Source organism: Podarcis pityusensis, assembly GCF_964106645.2.
Source record: "Podarcis pityusensis genome assembly, chromosome: 5".
Lineage (NCBI taxonomy): Eukaryota > Metazoa > Chordata > Lepidosauria > Squamata > Lacertidae > Podarcis > Podarcis pityusensis.
In genome coordinates, this window is record NC_138032.1 from 44,000,542 (window position 1) to 44,024,636 (window position 24,095).

A 24,095-nucleotide genomic window follows, 5' to 3' on the forward strand; every position below is an offset into this window, starting at 1 on the left:
TGAGAGAATGAGTGGAATGGATCCATTAATCACGGGATCAAGAAGGATATAGCCACTGTTATATATGGTGCAGAGGTGATAAAACGGTAAATACACCATTACACGCAAGCAAATAACCATGTGATGACTGCAGTTATCACATGACAAACAGAGTTGCAGTAAGAGCTAGATCGTGGACTTCATTTAAGCTAGACAGTGGACTTCATTCAGGTCCAAAGTTCAGAGAATATCAAACACTATTTCATTTTGTGAAAACTCACCCAGAAAGATGTATATATTATGTTTTCTCTTCTATATATCAAGAGGTTACCCTTTAACCATTGGAAACCCTAACAAGACAACATTGTGGTTCAAAGGACTACCAGTAATCTGTACCACTAGCTGAAGTCACTGCTGTCAGATCAACCACTCAGAGAATTGAACATTGATAGGACGCTGGGAGGTGGGGAGACTTGCACATAAAAGCTTCTCTTTTTCAGAGAGGGCTGCAGAGAGACCAACACTGCTGTTGGCACTGAAGTCTCAGAAACCGAAACGCATGAAAGACAGTGAGCAAACAACATAAGAGAGAGTGTAATAGCGTAATCAGGATCTCATTTACAGTCTGACTTCAGATGGAGTCACGCCCAATTACAATAGATATTCAGTTTTCATAATCAGTTGTTTGCAATTCCAGAACACAAATACTGTGATTTGCATCTTGAGTGATTTGTATTTTGTGGAATCAACAATTGTGGGCCTGCAGGCACATTTGGAAATCTAAGGAACTGATGTGGGCACCATGAAATACCCATTACAGAAAAGAAAATTGGGCACTGCTCAGAACCCGTTTCCCCACCCTACCCCATAACAAATGAAAACCAGACCAAAAATTTTAGAAAACCAGGCAACTCCCTCACAGCAACAAAAAAAGGTCCCAAACCCCCTCATTTAAAAAAGTAATAAAAGTTTGGAAAAGCAGAAGCTTGTGGCACCTAAGGGAGCCACATTGTGGACCCATTAAAATGTGCTACACTTTGATACGGAGATGTCATCTTGTACATTAATTACAGTGGTACATCGGGTTAAGAACTTAATTCGTTCTGGAGGTCCGTTCTTAACCTGAAACTGTTCTTAACCTGAGGTTCTACTTTAGCTAATGGGGCCTCCCGCTGCTGCCGCGCTGCCACTGCACAATTTTTGTTCTCATCCTGAAGCAAAGTTCTTAACCCCAGGTACTATTTCTGGGTTAGCGGAGTCTGTAACCTGAAGCGTCTGTAACCTGGGGTGCCACTGTACTTCACCTATCTAGATTCCTCCTTTCAACTAGGTAAAGATATAACTAGCTAAATAAAAAACACAAACGAATACTTCGGGCAGAGTTTCTCTAGACCTCTTTCTGACTGTGTGTTTGCAACAGACCTAATGGTGCTTGACAGCTGCTAAACTGTGGATCTGAATGGGGTCAACTGACTAGCTAGAGCAGTAGTGAGAAATCTGTGGCCCTCTAAACGCTTTTGGACTCCAGCTCTCATCAGCAAAAATGGCCAATAGTCAGGACTGGGGGGGGGGCACTGGTCCCCTACTTCTGAGCTAGAAGATCAGCTCACCACCCCTCCAATATTCTTTCGACTTTTAACATGTGGGCTTGTGATGGTGGTGAACTGTGAATTGACCCTGCATTTCCCATAAAAGTGTAACTCTAAAAGTTTGGCTAAGGAGATGGGGGTGAGGTGTTTCTCTACTGAGAGAACCCACAGTTCAGAAAAGTAGTACCTAAGATGTACAGATGAGTATCACCATCACAGGTTATGTGGTTGGGGAAGATCTCTACCTGAGACCCTGGACAGCTGCTACCACATCTGGTCAACAGTACTGGGCTAAACAGACTGATGGTCTGATTCCTGACATCAGGAGATCTGGAGTGAAGTGCCGTGAACATCCAAGGATGACACCCAGCTCTTTCTCTCTATTCCAACAGAATCAGGAGAGGCAGCTGAGCTGTTAAGACCAATGCTTGGATGCAATGATGGGCTGGATGTGGGCCAATAAACTGAGGCGTAATTCTGAAAAGATAGAGGTATTATGTGTTCCAAATCTGGGAGGTGGGAAGATGGCCTGCGCTGGTCAAGGTTGCACTTCCCTGAAAGGAGCAGGTTTGCAGCTTAGGGGTGCTCCCTAAGTTGTTTAAAACTGTTTTTAATATTGTTTTAATTGTTGTAACCCGCCCTGGGACTTTAGGATGAAGGGCAAGTAATTAATAATAAACAAAAATATAACACAGTTCAATAGGTATTGAAGTGTAGGCGGGTTCAGGCATGACCCAAAACCGAGATTCAGCTCAAAAAGGATTTATTGGAACATCAAGTAGATGAAGAAGAAGAATGACAAACATGGACACTTGGTCCAGTATATATACCTTAAGCCGGCCCAGGCAAAACACACACACCACCTGTGATAGGTCACTTTAACGCTGCAATTAGCGAATCACAACACTGGCCCAATCTCAGCAGGGACTGGCAGCCTGCCAGCTACAAACAATGTCATTGGAGGGTTTTTAATCCTCTCTGTCTTTTGTTATGCAGATGAAGCTCCTGAGCTACAGGAGGCCTGAAGGCCTAAGCCTGCATTGCATACGTACAGCCTACAATGCCTTCATACATAACAGGTATATCATTACTATGTTTGTCCAAAGCTCAACAACTTATTCCTGTTTGTTTAGATACAATTTAGTAGAGCTGTCACCAAATTTAGAAAATTGTAAACCCTGAGCTGCACTAGTTGCAATTAATTAATCAATTAAATCTACAACACAAGCACACTTTCTTCGCTTGCAGCCGCAGGCATTATCTTAGAAAAGGTGTTCTATATGAGAGAAAGTGGGGAATAACCCTTTAAGATGGCAATTGTGCCCTGCAGTTTTTATAAATACTTGCATTAAAAGATTTTTTTTTTTAAATGAGTCTGCTGCCCAATCAACCAAAGGCATGTTTCCAATTGATTAAAATGTTTGATCAGTTACCGTAACCTATCCAATTAAATTGAATAAAGGTTAAAGCCCTACAATGGCATGCATTTGTCAATTATTTCCATCACCGTATATACCATGTAATAGGTTTGAACTACAAACTCCAATCACTTTCCAATATAGATTAACACTTGCAGAGTACTGGATAAATTAGAAAATCTTAGTCTTCAATCCAAAAAAAGAGGGAACAGGTTTAACAAAAGTGATCCTGAAGAAGCAGAGACTATTTGGACCTTAATCAATCCTTTGTGCAATGTTTTAAGCTTGCAAGGATCCCAGCAGCAGCTCTAGCTGTTAGATTCAGTACAATCAGGTACTATATATAGCTACAAGAGGCCAAGAACACAGTGAAGCAAGTTAGCCCCAAGGACTTGGCATTTTGGAAGGTGGCAGCCAAATGCACATACCACTCATTGAGATTTGTGCTACTGTGTACACTTTTGCAGAATACACATGCCTAATGGCACATCTTGCTCAGCCATATGGGCTGCTGCTTGCTGTACATGTAGCCATGATTCTACTGCCTAACTAAAAGATCAGGATAGCTGTGTTAGATGCAGGCAAGCGGATAGCACTCTGTCAGGTGTTCAGGCAGCATGTATGGATGCTAAGCCAAAAGTGCACGAAATCAAATTATGGCTCGCAAACCAGGTATATTTTCTGCTGGCTGTACTGTATATACATCTCTCTCCCTTCCAAACAATTGTGTGGATCAGTTCAAAGTAGGACTCCAGGCTTTAACATCGGTTTGCTTAGTAGACCAACTGACATTTTAGTTGATTACTTGGTATAGATCCATTTTAAGATACAGGGCAAATTTTAATCAATAGAAGCTACAATTATGGGAACACTTTATTTCTGGAAGTTAATTTTTGATCTGTTGAGTTACTGTTTACAGTCAGAGAATGAAAAATGATGTATTAGAGATGGCCTCTTCTTTGAACTATAATTGGCAGTTTTTGTTTATTAAAGTGTACATTATCATAGTTTCTTTAATAATGCACAAATACAATTATATTGATCCTTCTATGGTATGTTAATTTAGTTGGACAATTAATCAATGAAAAAGTATTTAATTAGTTGACAGCTCTAGTTCTAAGGCAATCAGCACCTAGCCCTTCCTGCTAGGAGCATACTTTTCCACTCAAGGCCAACCTGAGCACTTTGATGCCAACGCGTTCCAGAAGGAGAAAAACGGATGCTTGAAAGCCTCTCTTGCAATCAGAGTTTGCAGGGCTATATTTGACAATGCAGAACTCTTTATGGCAGAAGTGGCTAAGGTTCTCCACGCAGGAGTTGGGTCAATGCCCTGCAGTGTAAAGGCAGCCCTCTCTGCCTTCCGAGTATGGCAACACATGACACTCTGTACAGTGTTTGAGCCATACAGCCTTTGTGACTGCAGCACTCCACACAAAATCTTGAAGCAGTAAGATTACTTTGAAGTTCCCAGCGACATTTCAGAAAAAGAACTATGCTTGAGAAGTGTTATGCAATAACTTGACTGTAGCAGCATGCAATACAGTGCCGTAGGTTTTAACTGTCACTGTCTCTTTTAAAGTCAGGTCACTTATTCCTATTATCTCCCCCCAAGACCAAAGCAGCGCCTAAAGCAGGGGTCTGCAACCTTTAAGACAAAAAGAGCCACTTGGACCCGTTTCCGAAGGGGAAAAAAACTGGGAGCCGCAAAACTCGTCATTATAAAAATAACTTTTTTGTCACTTTTTTATTATTTCTTTGTTTGACCCCTCAGAATTACTCCTCCTCATAGAAATAAACGTTAAATTAACAAGTTACCCTTTTTTGTGTGTGTGTTCTTCACTCCCCTTCAAAACAGTGACCAGCGTACATGCCCCTTACAATTAGCGGGCGGGCGGGCAGGCGGGCGGGCAGGCGACGTCGGGACAGTGCGTGACTAACGCACGCACCGCCCCCATGCGACGTCACAGCCAGTACAGCGCCCACCACAGTGGAGAGTGTCAGGGCGCACAATGCGCCTCCTCCCCTCGCTAGTATCTGCCCCGGAGCCGCGGCAAAGGTGTAAAAGAGCCACATGCGGCTCCGGAGCCGCGGGTTGCAGACCCCTGGCCTAAAGCTTCAAAGGTAGCATTGTTCCATCAAGGCTAGTTTCATATGCTTATAAAAAGCCAGATTCCAATAACCATTTGGTTCAAAGCAGATACAAACACCTACAATTCCTTACCCAGTCGGTAAGAATGCATGTGAAGCATCTAAACTTGATCCAAGGCCATATTCATAGAGAATGTAAGAGCATCTTTCCTCATCCTGGTATCCTAATTTTTGGGAATAAAATGCCCATCAGTCCCAGCCATCAGAGCCATGTCGGAGAAGGCTGGCATGAAGGATTCTGCATCCCCAAATGGGAAGGGGAATAATACATTACCCCTCTATTTTCAGTAATGTTAAAATCTGTGATTTTAACAGTAATGTTAAAAACTATCTGTGAGCTAAGGTCTCTGTTCATTTCAGCTTAACACTGGGGACATTTTCAATGTACGGTACATATTGAAGTTCTCAGACGGGGAGTGCAGAAGAGACCCTATCATTCTCTCCCTGATTAATGCACTCTCTCATTAATTTTACTTATACAAAAAACACAAAAAAGCAACCAAGCAAACAGAATCTACACTTGGAAATCAAGCTCTGTTCCATTTGGCTCACACTACCAATAATCCCATTAAGCCAAAGCTGCAAGTTTACACATTACCCAGTTTTGCAGTTATATGCTCTCAAGAGCTGACTAAGGTATTTTTACAAGGGGTACCATTGGGGAGAGCAACATACACCCAACCTATCTCAGGACCACCTACATTTCTGTTTACTGCAAGGTAGAAAAGTAATCAAAATCCTTACTCTTAAAAAGCGTATAACTTTTCCCCCCACAATTCCCTCCCCACACTTTTGCTGAAACCACTTCCCCTACATGTGCACATTTCGGATTTCTGCAGAGCAACCACTTCAAAAATCATTCCCTCCACTGATTCACCATTTTGATTTTGATTTGTTCATGGTTAGCAACCAGCAGCACAGTTCCACACATATGCACTCAGAAATATGTTCCACTAAGTTCAATGGGACTTACACATAGGTAAGAAAGAGTGTGTACATAGGAATACAGTTTAAATGTGAGATACACCTGGTACCATACAGTGGTACCTCTGGATGCAAATGGGATCCGTTCCGGAGCCCCATTCACATCCTGAAGCGAACGCAACCCGCACCTGCGCTTCTGTGCGTGCGTGGGTCACAATTCGCCGCTTCCGCGCATGCACGTGACGTCATTTTGAATGTCTGCACATGTGCGAGCGGCGAAACCCTGAAGTAACGCACTCTGTTACTTCCGGGTCACCACGGAGCGCAACCTGAAAACACTCAACCTGAAGCTACTTCAACCCAAGGCATGACTGTATTACTTGTGTCAGGGGCTTGCAGCTAAAGCTCAAAGAACCTACGGTAATTTGAATAGGGTTAAGAAAACTGTAGCAAAAACAAAAAAACTAGCAACCAGATCCAAAAACACATTTGCAGGCATTAAGGGGCTTTTTAATCTGATTTTTAAAAATCTAGTTTTATCTGCAGTGTTATACTTATGCCAGCACAGCTCAGCACTCCATACGTACACATAGAACAGGATAGATTATGTTCAGGCTGAATGTTTACAATGGGGGGAACCAGCAAGGACATAAAATAATATCATCATAAGGACATAAAATAATATCATCATTGCTACAACTATTGTGGATAAAAACACACATTTTTAAGTATCCAAGCACTTTACATATACAGTGGTCCCTTGGTTTTAGGACAGCTCAGTTTATGAACAACTTGAAAATAGAATGCTTCAAACCTGGAAGTAGGTGTTCCGGTTTGTGAACTTTGCATTGGAAGCAGAACAAGTTCCACTTCCTGTTGAGTCTGTCAGCTGTTGAGTCCTGAGCACCCCCACAACACAGAGGTCATATTTGGAGCTTTTGTTTTTGCTATTTTTTGCGGGGGGGGGGGGTTGTGCGGCTTTTTCGTCTTTTTGACTGACTCGGTCTTCATTTTATGGGACTGACTTGTAACTGTGGCTTGTGACTTCGTTTTTGTGACTGTGTGGAACCCAGTTCAGCTACTGATTGATTGACTGATTGATTGATTGATTGATTGACTGCAGATATGGATAAAAGCCCCCATCCAAACAATGACTATCATCAGTGCACGTAAGAAGAATTAAAAAATATATATATATCATTTACAATACTGTCTTATTTATGTTATAGTACATTGATTATTGCTTTCATTTTATGGATCAATGGTCTCATTAGATAGTAAAATCAATGTTAAATTGCAGTTTTAGGGGTTGTTTTTAAAACCCCTGGATTAATCTGGAACGGATTAATCCATTTTGCATTACTTTCTATGGGAAAGCACGCCTTGGTTTTAGAATACTTTGGTTTTGGAACAGATTTCCGGAACAGATTAAGTTTGGGAACAAAGGTAACACTGTACTAGCTTGGAATACTCCATACAACCCTGTATTTATTTATTTATGTTTGTTTGTTTGTTCGTTTGTTTATTAAATTTGTATACTGCCCCTATACCCGTAGATCTCAGGGCAGTTCACAACATAAAGTCACAATATGAAAAAGAGAAAATACATAATAAAAACAAAAACAAATGCAAAGCAATACTCCTCCCTTCCACAACACATTTTAAAAGGGCATCAGATGTCAATCAGCCAAAGGCCTGGTTAAAGAGGAAGCAGGTTGCTCAATATTACCACACACACACATAGCATAATCCAGATACAATAGGGGTTTGAAATAGCATCTTGCCTAATGCCACTGGGCAAGTTTATAACATAATTAGCAGGGAATGAATTGCATTTCCCCCGTATCTAAATACTGATACAGTATTTGCCATTTTCTCCAATATTCACTTAATCCACAACAAAGACAGTACCTTGAAAGACAAGGAATCCAGCACAACCGATGAATATCAGTTGCACATTTACAATAATTATGCATTTATTGTGCTATATAAGCCAATTTTGTCTGGAAAGACACGCCAGAGTGCCAGTGGAACTTAATTGCATGTGGACTTAAGAGAGAGGTGGTAGAAAGGAAGAGGGGTGAGCAGTCACAAGAACTCAGCATATTTAGGCTGGAGAAAGAGGGGATGACAAAAAGATGAAGGGGTGTGAGAGGAAGGGCAAAGCAATAGAACAGCAGTTTAAGATAAAAATAGGTGCTTTAAACACCTTGAAAACCAGTTGGTCTCCACAGCAACTGCAGGTAACCAGAATTAATGGGTTTAAATTACAGGAAGATAGATTTAGGTTAAATATAATAAAGAAACAAAATAATTGGTGGGCAATTGCACAAATTGGATGCAGACTGATTTATCCATCTCATTAGAGGTTTCTAAACACAGGTTGGGTAAACCTCTATTATGTGTCGAAATCCTTTAGGTGCTACCGACCTTCTTCAAAAAGAAACCTTCTAGTCTGACACAGGGCTTGTCAGACTGCAATACTATGTACACTTATAAGTCTCATTGAACTTAGTGTGACTGAGTAAACAATAAAGTACTGTGCAGTTATAAATAGAGCCTCAGGGCCAAACTAGACAAGATAAAAGAGATCCATCTTTGGTTCACCTATCTGTATTTTAGCCAAAAGCAGCCATGGGGGGAGCCCCATCTCAGCTGGGACCATGTATTTGAGAAAAACAGCTATTGCCCCCCCCCCACCAGTCCAATTTACCTGTGAAAATTTTTCCCTCACTCCCACCCAGCTACTATTTTATCCACTCATTTGTTCTCCTACAGCTTCTCTCTTATTCTGTTGTTTGGGTGAAAAAGTTGGTCAGTGATATTAGAGGGAGCCAACTGTGCAGTGCTTTTCCCCAATATCAGTGTAGCCAAATAATAAGAGGATATTATTGAGGTTGAGGGAGTTGGGTATGTTTACCCTGGAAAAGAGGACACTTTGAGAGGAGATATGATAGCCATATTCAAATATCTAAAGGGCTGTCACATGGAAGATGGAAGAAGCTTGTTTTCTCCTGCTCTGGAGGATAGGACCCAAACCAATATCTTCAAGTTACAGGAAAGGAGATTCTGAGTAAACACTGGGAAGAACTTTCTGATGGTAACAGCCGTTTGACAGTGGAACAGACTCCCTCTGAGTCTCCTTCAATGGAGGTTTCTAAGCAGAGGTTGGGTGGCCATCTGTCATGGATGCTTTAACTGAGATTTCTGTAATGCAGGGAGTTGGACTAGATTACTCTTGGGGTCCCTTCCAACTCTACAATTCTATGATTAGCATTTCCCCAAATGGGCAAGATAGCTCTTCCAAATCTGTTGTTACAGATGTGTTAGGGGCATGGCTGGTAGTCCACTGGTTCAAATAGCCACTCATTCCCCAGGAAGTAAGCCATTTTCTCTCAGTTTCAGCCTCTCCATTTCAGCAATAGAGGGAAAGAACAACACTGGCTTACTTTACAGCTTGGATGTGGTCCCTTTTTCAGTATTAGGGCCACAGTCCTTTCTGGCTGGCCTTTTGGGGCCATGTACCAGAGATGGGTGGTGCCTGAGTTAGAGGTTGACAGAGCAGTTTTACCTTTGTACAGTAAGCTAATTTCTTCACACTCACTTCTCTCTCTAACCTCCACCAATACAAGCAAAAAGCATAATCAGTTCATTACACCTTCTAGCCAGGCAAAAACACACAAGGAGGTTGCAAAGAGTGGGGTAGTTCAGAAGAGTCCTGGGGACTGGGAGGAGTCCCAGGGGCCCAATAGAGAAACCTGGAGGGCTGCATTTGGCCCCTGGGCCTGAGGTCCTCCAATCCTGCTTTCCACAGTTGTTGCAAGGATTCCCTTGTCAAAGGATGTGACCTATATGGCATGGCTCCAGTTGCAAAGCAGGTACCGCAGTGCCAGGATTGTCAATCTTTTATTCTTTGCAACTATCAATCTGAAGTCACCTTTTCAAAATGGCACCTTTTATCCCAACAGGACAAAGCCAAATCATGCCTTGCTACTATAAATTCATCAGTCATCACACAGGACTGTCCATTTTCAGGCAGATCTCTTAGAAGCAGGATTTTAAAGACTGCATTAAAGCCATTCCTGCAGAGGCCAGAAGTCTTACTTGCTGAGATGCTAAGACAGACTTGCAGTGCCTGGTTCCCAAAGAAAGCCCTGTGAGTAACATAGCTTTTCACTTCCATAGCCCAGAGTAGATGGGCATCAATTATTTTGAGTGCTTCTGGTGGTTTCTTCTTACTACAGCCAGCCAGCCAAAAGCCACTAAATAAATCACACTACTACTAGAACCCATTACATTTCCAAAAGGGAACATTCAGGTGGATTTGTAAGAAGAAATAATAAAATAAATAAATAGTGCAGCACAAGGGACTCGCTGTGCATTTTACAAGCTGTTAAGACAAACAGATTCTGCAATGAAAAGGGGTTCTTTCACCCCTCCCCAGTCTAAAGAAATTAAAAAGAAAAGAGATATACTGTACTGCATTTTTAAAAATCTACACAGGCCAGAACCTGCAGTGAACTTGGCAAAATGTAGGATCTATTTAACAATGCATTTGGGTAAAAAAAAAAAAAATAAAGAAATCAGCATAAAGTTCAAATCCTAATTTAATACATCAGTTCTAGAGACCTTACATTAAAAATAGGAACAGGCTGAGGAAGGAGGGAACCAGCACACATGTAGCAGCCCTTCATACTGTTGGCCATAATAGAGTAGCTGCATTAAGTATTATTATCTCTCAATCTTTCAGAGAAATCTACACTTTTCCTTCCTCCTCGGCTACTTTGCAAGTTTTATGCTGGTGTTGGTGAAAGGACTGCAGCACTCTGTCTAGTTCACTATCCCCTCCTCAAAAGCAGCGATGACATACAGAACCTTCTGAGCTAAGACAAAAAATGACTTTGAAGACCCAATTGATAGAACTAAAGGACTGGCTAAGTCTAGCTCACCAAGCCATTTGAACTGACAAAAACCTCCTGGAACCCAGCAGGTCAAAGGCTACAAATACAGAGAAAGACACAGACTTCTAGCTGTCATTCAAAATAAAACTTGATCCACCTTTAACCTGGGAGTAAGTCCCATTGAATTTAATAGAACTCACTACTGAGCAGACATGCCTAAGATGGTGATGAAGAAGATTTTATAGAAATCATAGAACTGTAGAGTTGGAAGTGACCATGAAGGTAATCTAGTCCAACTCCCTGCAATGCAGGAATCTTTTGCCAATGTGTGGCTCAAACCCACAACCTTGAGATTGAGTCTCATGCTCAACCAACTGAGATAGTGAGAAGGACAATTTGAGTCTGTGAACTTCATTGGAAACGTTTAGAGCCATGTCACTAACTGAGAAGCTGGTGACTTCAATATCAGAGTCTTCATAAGATATTTTGCACATACAAAACAACTTGCTCCACTCTTAAGGTACCCGAGAGCCAGTTCAGTATATTCCTTATTACATTATACCAGTGTGGCGGAAAGAGAAATGTGACAATTACACACTAGTTTGCTTTCACTGGGAATCCACTGCAGCTTCCCACTTAAATTACACACATGATTTTTTACACATGTTCAGCTTTATAGGGGAAATTACATTTATCAAGTGGCCCTCATAGCCATATGTACACATCCCATTTATTGACACACAGTCCCTTTGGCTGACATACCTTCTATCACCTGAACAAGTTGGTCAGGCTTCCAGATCCCTTGTATTTCAATGGGACACAAGACTGTGACTTATTCCACAGGGTGACAGCTGCACAGAACACCATTAGGGACATCATTGATTTTGCAAGACCACTTCACAACAGACACCCCATGCTGCTCCTTATATTTGACATTTGGGTCATCTGATCCCTCTGCCCATTGCTATGCACACTCCACTTCCCACCATATATTCCCCAGCCCTTAATCGAGGCTTAATTGGCCTCTTCCACAGCCCATATATCCAGTAGTCAGGAACCTCCATCGAAATGGCAGCTCAGCACCCCATTCCACTCCAGAATAGCCTTCTCAGTCTAGTCTTCCTACCCACTATTCCATAGTTGTTCCTTTAAATCCCACCCCTACTACACAAAATCATTGCCCCAGAGATTGCATAATGTTGTTCTTGCCCCCCCCCCCACCATCTCCACACACACAAAGAGTTGCACTCTCAGGGCAGGACTTTGAGGCAGCTGTTTGGTGCCCCACTCAGCAGATGAGGGCCAGAAATGCAGCAGGGTTGACTTGCCACAAGGATTTCAGTCACATCTTAAGGTGAGGAGGAGTGTAAGCCCACTAAGTCCCAGAGTCTGGAATAGTATGGCTGCAGACTCCCCAAGACTTCTTCAGCCTACCCTGCATCATTTTCAGTGCCTGACCTGACGCAGATGAGCCCCTGGGTGGGCGCTAAAGTATCCCACATCCTGCCCCACGGATTGCTCCACCACGATGGGCCACTTACCTTACCCCTCTAGCCCAGCCTCCGTATTCTACAACGCCCCCCCCCCACTCCCGATTTCCTTACCAGATGCTTCCACAGCTAAACAATCCCGCCTCCCTAAAACCCCAGCCGATGTTGCAAGCCCGCAGCACGGAGCCCACCTCTTGCAGATTGCCCTCGAGGCACACCTCGCAGCTTCCATCTCCAGCAGCAACTCGCACCGCCCCAGGCTGGCCCAGATCCTCTCGTCCGCTCCCCACACCTGAGCCTGCTCCCCTCCACGTCCCTATCCTCTCCCCCCATGCCCTGACCTCCAGAATGCGCCAGCCCCTTTTCTCTCACGATGCCCCAATTGCCCGCCATATCCTAACTCTTCAGAACGCCCCCCCCCCACGTACCCCAAAGCCTGGTCCAGATACGTGACCAGCGCAGAGCCCCCCCCCCGCCACTACACATTATATTCCGCCTCGCCGTAAGCCCAAGCTCTCTCTCTCTCACATACACACACACACACCCCTCCTGCGCTTGCAGGCAGCAACGCGCCCTCCCTCAGCCTTCAGACGACCGTAGCCCTCCAAGCCTCCCGCAGCCGCATATTCCGAGGAGCCCTCTTTGTCCACCGCCTCCTACCCTAGAGTGCCCCCCAATGAGACGCCCATTCTCACGCGCACTCTGTCACACACGTATATATACCACACGGCCTCGTCGCCCCCTACACGCGCAGCCGCCCCCCTCTGTCTCTCACCTGCGCTCCCGCCGCTGCCCGCGGGTCCCACACGGCTCGCTCGCGCGCGCTCCAGCCAGACACCCCCGGCCCGGATTCGCCTTTCCGCTCGCGGTCCGAGCCGGTGCCGAATGAGCGGCCGCCGCCACCGAGGCGAGAAGCCGCAGCTGGGAAGCGAGCGAGGAAACCCGCGCGAGGCTCTCTGCGCCGCCATCTAGCGGGCTCCCTCAGCACGGCCAGCGCGGCTTACCCTGAAACCCTCAGCCAGCCAGGCCAGGGGAAAGGAGGGGGTTTGCGGGGTTGGGGGCAGGGGCTGGGTTCAAAAATAGTTGGAATTTTAAAAAGGAACACCGGAACCGGTTTTGAGGGCCAAGATTCGGCCCGGAAAGGTGTGAAGTAATTGAGAACAAAAATAAGGCGGCAGCCCTCTGGGCACGTGCAGAGTGCACATAATCCATATCCCGCAAAAAATAATAATAAAAAAAAACCGCCTCCTGTCCACGTTGGGAGCAAGCAGTAATGCCAACCCTGGGTATCCAGGATCCCAAGAGAAAAGGATTTATGACCCCATAACAGGTACTAGAGAGGCTTCAGGAGAAGCTTCCAAGAGGCATGTCTTGTGTGAACAATTACCAGTATATTATCTAATCCAGCCAATGATTCAGAGTTGCAGATCTAAAACCACTTAAAGCAGATTAGTTCCTCCACTTAGCATATTTTAACGCATTTTGTGTTAAGATGATGAAGCGATGATAGAAGGGCAATTTCCATCCACCCACGTCTTTGCAGAGCATCTTTGCATGGGAGAGGAATTTGTCGACTTTGCCCCTGGAGGCTAGAGGATATGCCTAGATATAGACTCCATATGACCCCACTGAGGAGTCTCTCCTCCAGGCTGTAAATCTGAACAGAAACATGTCCTTCCATTCTCTCCCTCACCTACTTAACCCTCAAACAGGATGATCCTATGGGTCCGCTTAGGACCTGTTCACACCTCAGTTAATTGTGGATTGTCTACCCCTTGTGTGCCAATTAATTCCCCTGTGTCCCACAGTTCTTCACTGTATACAACTTCTACCTCACACTTTCCCCTTCTGTAAACCCAAAATTACCTAGTGCTCAGAAAATCCAAAAATAAATGTGTACCTCTTATAAATCCACATTTTAAACCATTCCGGGAGAGCTTTCTCTGATTTTTTATATGTGGGCAGTTCTGATCCATCTCTTCCCTCTCTTCCCACTTCAAAAAATGTTAATAAAAGCAGCTTTATTATTATAAATGTTTATTTTTACTATTATTAACAATTACTGTACGTTACACCCACCCCAAAATCAATGTGGTATGATCCAGAATGAGTGATAGAAGCAGGTGAGCGCCAACATCAAAACTTACGGTAATCACACTGCTCTTGGGGGATTTGGAAAAGGTGCCAAACAATTTGTATTGATTTTAATAGAATGAGCTTGAAAAAGCAATGGAACAATCAGCTAGGGGGCTTAAATGATCTAACTCCGAGACTGTGCTGAACAATTTGAGAGCTAGGAAGTAAGGATATAAGATGGTAGCGAAAATTAAGAAATGCCATTTTCAGAAACAATTTTGTGAAGAAGTCAAGCACCCAGCTAGATGAAATGACGCTTAAGCATCTTGGAAGCTAGTTGATCACAATTGTGATAACAAGAATTGACTCGTGGCAAACACTTCTAATTTGGCCTGAGAAAATGGTTTCTAAGCTTTAAACTCTTCAGCTAGTGCTACTGATAACCAGGACATTATAAAGGATTCAAGTTGTAATCCAAATCCCAATTACCTGAGGGTAAGACCTATTGAATTCAATACAACTCCCTTCTGAGCTGACATGATTAGGACTGCACTACCCATAATAGATGAAGAGGTGTTTAAACCCTTAATTTTTATTTACCATATTTTTCTGTGTCTAAGACGCCCCCATGTATAAGACACCCCCTATTTTGGGGGACTCCAAATTAAGAAAACACCCCTCAGCACTACTCGTGTATAAGACGAGCCCCAATTTTAAACCTAATTTTCTGGTTAAAAAACCTAGTTTTATACACGGAAAAGTACGATATTTATTTTATTAAATTTATATACCAACCTATAGCCGGAGGTTTCAGGGCGGTTCACAGAATAAAATAATTTCCCTTGCCAGGGGAAGATGGTATTCCCATAAAACTCTGAACTACACAAAAATATTTTTTAAAATTGTATATTCATGGTGTACTGTTCTATTTTATTTTTTATTTGTAAGAGATGTACTGTGGGTTTTTTGTTTTGTTTCTTTCCTTTTTTTCTTTTTCTAAGTTTTCCTTGTGTGACTATGTTGATTTTAAACCAATAAAGATTGAATTACAACAACAACAACAACAATAATAACAACAACAACTTCTGAACTACACAGAAACATAGGGAGCTGCCATACTTGCTCAAGCCATTGGTGCATCCAGCACAGCACTGTTGACACTGGCACAATCTCAAAGGTTTCAGGCAGAAGTCTTTCCCAGCCCTATCTGGAGTAGTTTGGGATTGAGCCTTGGACCCTCCGCATGAAGAACATATTGTGCATGGGGGGGGGGAGTTTGCAAGGGGTGGGATCCAATGCTCTATCAATTTAGTGTTTTTATTTTATTTGCATTTAGTAACAGCTAAAATTACTGAAACTTCAAAGCTTAACTAATATTGTATTTGCAGTTTGCAGCCATTCGTTGGTACTAATGAACCTACGATGCAGAAAATGTCTTGTGAAAAAAGGTACCATTTTGGAAAATTTTCTGCCCCACATCACCCCAAAGCATGTTCTCTACCACTGAGCTGCAACAATGTTCTCTCTGAATAGTAACTGTTTGTTTCTATATACTTACAAGATATATTCCTTAGGGATGACATGAATTCAACTTTCATTTGCCCAGGCAATTTTGACGAGACACTATCTGACAGCTTTGGGAAATTATTGCAGGAAAGATCAGTTATCTATACATTATAGTAAGACCAAGGTTATTTGTTGTCTTTGGTACATCAAGGAATTACTTGTGGAAGACTGATTACTGGACCATTGAACAAGTTAGATGTTTTTTACTTGGAGATTCATTTTTCAGGATTTAACTAGATCATATCTGTTGTATTAAACTCAATGCCATTAATAATAATACTTAACACTGGTATATTGCATTCAAGCATTCAAAACACTGTGCATGCATTTATCTAGTTGCAATTCTTTCAACCTTTATATCCCCCATATTGAAGAGGATACTGGTTGTGGAGAGAAAAACAAGTTGATAAAGAGAGAGTGATATGCCTAAGGCACAGGTGGAAAGTCTGTGGTCTTCCAGATGTTGCTGGACTACAGCTCTATCATCCCTTAACATTGGACATGCTAGCTGGAGCTGATGAGAGTTGGAGTCCATCAACATCTAGAGGGAACCATGTTGATTACCCTGACTAAGGGCACCTAGTGAGTTAACAGTAGAGACAAGACTCAAACAAAGTCTCATTGATTCATAGCTCACTGTCTTAGTTATATATGATAACTTAATGGGATTCTCAAACTTTGGAAACACAATGTGGGCAACCCAATCCTACTCATCCTTAAAAAACCAAATAGTAGAGTTCACCACAGTTCTTCTAACCTGGAAATTCCACAGAATAGCATACTGCAATCAATTTTGGGATTTCCCAGAAGTACCTCTTCTGGTGGCATGTTGAGACAGGGCTATATCTATGCAACATTAATGATTGGCTCAGAATCTACCTCCAGGGACAACTTATGAGAGAGTCACAGAAGATGGAATCTTCATTTCAGAAGACAGAATTTCTCTAATGGAAACGTGGATTTCCCATTGCATATTTTCCTGGCATTGCACCAGCAGAATGCCTTGCATGAGGATGCTGTGATGAAGTGCAGGGTTATTCAAAATCCTTGTAGCTGTGGAAGTGAAGAAAGGTGTTGTTAAGGCTGGGACTACTCCCATTAATTTCAATGGAACATGAAAACTTTCATCATCTTGATTGTAAACAGAAGGTTATCCCATTGCAAGAGACAGGACTGGGCGTAGGATTTTTCACATTTCCCTTCCATTCTTCATCTTTTGTGCTGCTGGTGTTCTGCCAGTGGTAATCTCACCCCAAATACAAGGTTACCATTACTGCACCAATAGTTTTTTCCACTATTTCCTCCCCCACAACCATTGTCATGTTGTGCTCCAAGTGTGTGTGAGAGAGTGTTTAACATTGGTCCTATCCTGCCCAGGTGGCATAACTCAAGATAGATTCCCTCTCAAAATTAACTTTCCAACTAACTTTTATAGGAACCAAATTTAAAACAAAACTTTTTACATGGGGCACCACTCAGTTGTGAAAGGAAGGACTGATGTCATAACTAATCTGAGCAACTCTCAGTCCAGTCAAGAACCAGTGTGGTGTAGTGGTTAAGAGTAATCTGGTGAGCTGGGTTCGTGTCTCCGCTCCTCCACATGTAGCTGCTGGGTGACCTTGGGCTAGTCACACTTCTCTGAAGTCTCTTAGCCTCACTCACCTCACAGAGTGTTTGTTGTGGGGGAGGAAGGGAAAGGAAATTGTTAGCCGCTTTGAGACTCCTTACGGTAGTGATAAAGTGGGATATCAAATCCAAACTCTTCTTCTTCTTCCATTTCAACCTCACGTTTGCTGAAGTCTAAACTGATTCGAGTCCTTAACAGTTAAGGGCTGGCTTAACTCATAAGAACATTAAGGAAAGCCCTGCTGGATCACTCAGGCATGCTGTTCTCACAGTGGCCAACCAGATATCTGTAGGAAGTCCACAAACAGGACCTGAGCACTCTTCCCCACTTTTGATTCCCAGCAACTAATATTCAGAGACTTACTGAACAGTGGCAGTGGAACAAAGTCATTGTGCCTAGTAGCCATGGATAGCCTTATCTTATTATCTGCTATTAGCCTTACAGCAGTTAGCACCCGTGCACCATACAAAGGAAGGACAAGAGAACCCATCGCCCAGAGGGGGGATACTGGTGTGACTACCTCAACCTGATAGGCTGGATTTGCTTCAGGATGTAAGTATTAGATTCTAATACAATAGCGTCAATGAACACAGCACATGTAAGACAAGGCTGCCTATTCAGAGTTGCTATTCCAAACCAAGCCTCTAAAAAAATCATTGTCACCCAAGACTTGTAAACAAGACCTTAATGACAAAGAAAGGCCAGTATAACTAGATTCAAAGGCAATTAGATAAATGCAAGGCGGGTAAACACAACAGCTCGGCTCGTCAAAGGCTGTTTGTCAAGATTGTCAAAGGAATATGCACCACGTGCTCTTCTTAACCTTTGACTGACAGTAACAAAATCAAGTCCACTGGACTTGTCAGACCAAAATCACAGCACAGTCAGCCCCCCTGTCACAGTCTCATATCACTTCCCAATCTGCTGCACAGTGCTTCCTTGGGTTAATAGTTTCCGATTCTCCAATTCCTTGTTCGCACAGAAGATCCAAACACAGCTTAATCAGAAAACTTTTAAAAGTTCTAACGTTTACAGGTATGTGTCCATGAACCCCAGAAAAAGCTTGAGTAGATCCCATGTCATATATCTCCATGACTGGAGGATTACCTCCTTCAAATTCCACAGTCATTTTATCCAAAATATGTGATAATCTCAGACGGCAATAGCAAATGCAGAATTGTGGGTTCACACCCCACAATGCCCTTTGGGCCTCCACAAATCAAACATTCACACCTGCAGAACAATGTCCACTATATGAGATGGCATTGAATTGTGTCTGGGCTAATTGCAGCTGCACCACTATGACCGCAAGGCTGCAAGCTGGTATTATGCCCTGGTCCTTCTGATGATTCACAACGTGATATGTGAAACAGAGTGGGCAAAAGAACAATCAGTGGCCCAGTTTACCTATCACATTAACCATAGCTAAAAATCCATAGTTTATTATTTAATGTGAACATACAGGGTTTGGGGGGGGTTTCCTTTGCTCCTCCCTGACTCCTGCTGCTGCTGCTGCTGCCAGACAAGCTATATATTAAGCATTCATGCAGATTTGCTTATGCAGAGGTTAGATTATATCTGGTCTTTATTGTACATTCATTCTGATTTGTTTTGTATGACAATAAGCATTAATCCTGATTTGCTTGTTTGGTATTTATATGCCTTCCTAAGCCACAAAAGGTTTGTTGTTGCTGTCTTTAAGTGGATTTGTTGGGCTTGGGTGACAAAGCACTTTAATCCACTTTAATTACGCAAACCTAAAGTTCTGATATGTACTTGAATCCTTCCCACAGCATGCTGACATTCTGGAGGTGACCCCAGCCTGGCTTCTTGTGACATCTGAACCCAAGCTCATGGTTAGTTTTTCTCCAAGTAGCCAAGGTTTGGTCTTGTAACAATATGAAAGAGCCACTAGTTATAGCTTGAGTAGATTGTGGGTTGAGGGAAACAAACCAGGTCTCTGAGTTTGGATATATTGACAAGTCAGACTCTGGCTTTACTTCCCTGCAGGAGTAGAAATTACACCGGCATGCTGCACATTCACATTAAAGCAGTGCTTGTTTTCAACTATGGTTCAATGAGTCACGCAAACTGAGCCACTATTTCACATGAAGGAATCCAGACAGATTGTGCCACATGACAAATAAAATTTAATAGAAAACAAATAAACTTGTTCAGACACTCTTAAACATTCCCATACACGTCAGAAGTAAGATCAGTGAGTTCATTGTGACTTGCTCTCAAGTAAGGGCACATAAGATTGCAGCTTCAATTGTATTAAACCATTTAAAACAGTTAGCCAGCTCCTCTTTTTACACTCCAGGGCAACATTTTGAATGTAAACTCTTCTTTGGGAGAAGGGGATTATGTTGCTGTTTAAAAGTGTTCAGTGTACAAATAGAGTGTCTCTGTGTATGTCTTCCTATACACATATAAATGTAAGGCTGCCATCAGGCTGCAGTTCACATGGCCACCAGTAAGTGACCATGTCAACTCCACTGTGACAACAGGATGGCAGCCCAGGCAAGTTGATTAACCGAGGAGGGGAGGCGTTTCAGAGAGTGGTTTGGCAAACCGCTCTCTGAAGTGCCTCCCTGCTCCAATAAGTGCAGCTGCAGTGAGGTTTAATGGAGTGGGTGAGCCACTTCAGAACGCTGAAGAACCTCCCCTCCTTGAAAAGGGGTGAGGCTTGGGGCAATCTGTGAAGGGAAAGGTGAGCAGGTGGATGAGGTGTAAAGGTCGGCTTGCCTAAGAGGAAGATTGGTAGATAGGTGCAGTTGGCTAGTGGAGTGAGCCTTTTGTGAGTGTATATAACTGGTAAGCATGCCATACATACACACACACACACACACACACACACACACACACTGGTTTTATAGAATACATTTAGATGAATGTGTGTGAGCACAAGTAAGAATAACATACCATATTGTTACTTCCCCACCACCACCAAGTTAAGATGCTTCTTCTTTGGGGACAGAAAGCACTGGAAACTTGTGGCATTTCATATACACTCAGTGAGCATGAGAAACATGTGCATTTCTACAAGGCAGCGGATCTGGTAACCAATATCAGATCACCAGAGAGATTCTGCACCCACAAGGCAGCTTTCACCCCACAGCTCTCTGCTCCCTGCTCCTGTCGCTGCTTTGCCCCCAATCTGCTTCTTGGATTCCTTTACAAACATACATCAAACACACATCTTCTCCAAACTCTGACAACTCTTGTGTTTCAAACATTCCAGAGATCTCTCTGTCTCAGTAAAGTAAAACATCTTCTAACAATTAGCTCCTGTAAAAAGACATTCAGCCACCCTGGACCATTAACATTCTTTTGTCAGATTTCAGCTGTGATCAGGCGCCACCGAAAGAGGAAAAACTCAAACTGATGGTTCCATCCACAGTAATCAGGCAGCCCTATCACAAGAACAACACGGCATATTATGATTCTTGCTAGAAAAGGAAAGCAGAATTTGATCGGCTCTTGTTAATCTCTAACTATGGGCAGCATTAAGACTGGTGCATGCACAGCTCTGAACATAGCTATTTCCAAGACTGAAAGGAAATGGGAGATGGCAAAAGGGATGACACAAAAGTGGGGAGGTGTGCATGTGCCTATGAGCCTGTGAGCCTTCATGGTCAAAGAGGGGAAGCAAATACAGCTGTACCTTGGAACTTGAATATAATCCGTTCCGGAATACTGTTCGACTTCTGAAACGTTCGAGTTCTGAGGTGCAGCTTCCAATTGGCCAACAGCTAGGTTTTTGCACAGTGGAAGTCATGTCGGACGTTCATGTTCCAAGGAACGTTCAAAAACCAGAGCGCTTACTTCTGGGTTTCCGGTGTTTGGGAGCTGAGACCTTCGAGAATGGAGCCATTCGAGTTCCGAGGTACCACCGTATTAAGATCCTAGCAGGAAGGTCACACACTTTCTTTGAAGCAACAGATGGCAAGGCCTCAGTTGGGCCTAAAAGACGGTATGCAGAGCTGTAAAAAAGACAGTAACAGTTTATCCTAGGTCCATGTGTGCACATTTGATGATCTTAAAGTGACCATCCTAAAAGACCCATGTTGTTCAACATCTTTATAAGTGACGTGGATGAAGGAATTGAAGTCTACACTCCTATCTCCAGACCTATCTGGAGATACTACAGACTGAACCTGAGATCTTTTGAATGCAAAGCACATGCTGAGCCACGACCCTTCCCCCAAAGACTGTCTCAAATGTTTAATTCAATCTCATCCAAGAATACAGAAAGCTTTACACAAATCCAGCTACACCACTGTCTGGTCCCTATCTTCCTCAGGTCCAGCAAATTACACCAGGAGGGATCCAGTGCTCCAAATGAGCCCTCTAAACTCATATCTTAGTTTTTTCCACCTCTCTTTCTCCTCCCATTGCTCAGTAATTGCTTTCCAGGTGTGATGCAAAGGTAGATGCATGGGAAAGGATCAGAACTTTATTTGTTCAGACCCGCTGCACTGCTTGAAGACAATACCCAGAAAGCCTTTCCTCCTGGCTGCCTCCCGAGTTTGGAACAATGAAACAGCAGCTTGGTCCCAAATCCCTCGGCTTGTCAACAGTACCTGCCCCAGAGGGATGACCCACGTTTGCCCTGTGATATCAGACTTACGACATGCTCTTATTTAGAATCAGAGGAGGAGCTCTCTCCCTCTCTCTGCATTGGCAGCAATTAAGTTCAGCAGACTCCTTTTGTAGGAAACACTTAGCTAGGCTCATTCATTATTTCTCTAAGTCACCTCTTGCCTCACACAACTGTAGTACAGTCACTCACCCACCCGTTTTCCAGCTGTACTGTAGAACAAGTGAAGGAAAGAACTTTGTTCTGGAATGGCTCCAAGGGTCTGACCTCTCTCTATTCTGCGTGCTCTTTTGTATGCTGCCAAGGAATTTGGTGTTTCAAAACGAAATATTGTGAACTTAACTGTTTGGAATGTATCACCCTGCAAAAGGGAAAGAAACCCCAACACTCCCAATTCAAGAGAGCACTACGCAAAAAATGCATTCTGGTCAGCCAGTTCCTAGTAACCATGTGGAGGACTTAACACACAATGAACCAGACAAGGAGCCACTGAAAAGTATTTTCTCACAACTGTATTCCACATGGCAGGTGTAATATTTTGAAAGCCTTTTACCCCATCTGCATAAGCCTATAATCTTTAAGGCAGCATGACACACATCCTTGATGACAGACTTCACTGATGCGGATACATGGCACATATTGCACAGGGTCTTCCCAGTGGTGGCTCTCCATTTAGGAGCAATTTATTTTACTTCTTATCTATCTATCACAGGGAGCCACTACAGAAAAGGCCCATTCTCGTGTTGCCACCCTCCAAACCTCTTGTGAAGGTGACACGTAAAGAAAGGCCTCAGATGATGATTGCAGAGTCCAGGTCGGTTTATAGGGGGAGAGGCGGTCCTTGAAGTAAAACCATTTCTGTTTTACCCAGGCATCTGATGGCTGAAATATGCCATTTCCGGCAACCTTTAAAAGATTAACTGTGAGAGTATGTGATTGTTCTTAGATCATTTTAATACGTTTGTAGATGTTTAATATATATCAATGTTATTTTTAACATGTTTTTATCTGTATTGTTTTATTGTTGTTGTGTTTGCTGCCCTGGGCTCCTTTGGGAGGAAGGATGAAATAGACATTTGACAAATGAATACAAATAAACATCATACTAAAACAGATGCAAAATGTACTAAGTTTTAAAAAGCACTGCGGTGTGGACAGTGCTGCTACAGGGAAGATTTTTCGGCAGCCTCCGTATGAAAGCTATAATGTTCCAATATAGTCTCCAGAAATCCCTGAAATCCTGTGTGAACTTAATCTTCTTTTGAGAGATTGCCTTGGGCACTTGAAAAGGCCCAGCTCACATGGCACATCATTTCCTTCCATTTCCTTCACCATCCTAAATTGTATCACGTTTTTGTTAATGCTGTCTCCCCCAGCATGCCTGCCAGGGTTCTACCTTCTGCTGTGGTTTGTTTCTGGAATGTAAATTGTTGAAACGTGTATTCGCCTACTTCTTAATCTGCCTTTCCTGCCTGATATTTGTCTAATGTTGTTAATGAGAGTCTGATCCACACAGGAGTCAGCAGAGGTGTGACATAACTGTGCAGCAAACTATGATCAAACAACTGTTTTGTCAGGTATGTTAGCCTCTGTTCTGTCGTGCTAAAAGGGATGCATGAGAATCAGCCCTTGTCCCATTTTGAGACAAGCGAGGAGCTGGCAGACCCTCCAAGTGCTCCTATTTTCCAGGGACAGTTCCAGATTTACAGAAACTGTCCTAATTTCTGATTTGATCCCGGAATGCCCCGCTTTCCAGTCAGATGGGCAGGCTAAT

The 24,095-nt window shown here is 43.0% G+C and overlaps 1 protein-coding gene and 1 long non-coding RNA gene across 5 annotated transcripts in view; one reads left to right on the forward strand and one right to left on the reverse strand.

Annotated features, from left to right (window-relative positions):
• SEMA4G (semaphorin 4G) overlaps nt 1–13,375 on the reverse strand; it is a 111,590-nt gene extending 98,215 nt beyond the window's left edge. The window contains exon 1 of one of the 4 annotated variants that reach the window (XM_081006158.1): nt 13,225–13,375. The gene's annotated coding sequence lies outside the window, so the exon portion shown is untranslated. Of the gene's footprint in view, nt 1–11,721; nt 11,840–12,640; nt 12,715–13,224 lie in introns of those variants that run through there. The other 3 variants (XM_081006161.1, XM_081006160.1, XM_081006159.1) reach the window with 3 other exon arrangements.
• LOC308477536 lies at nt 1,814–23,210 on the forward strand. Its single transcript, XR_013986615.1, has 4 exons — nt 1,814–2,059; nt 2,565–2,647; nt 18,155–18,270; nt 23,034–23,210. It is a non-coding gene; the product is annotated as an uncharacterized lncRNA (long non-coding RNA).
• The last annotated feature ends 885 nt before the right edge of the window (nt 23,211–24,095 follow it).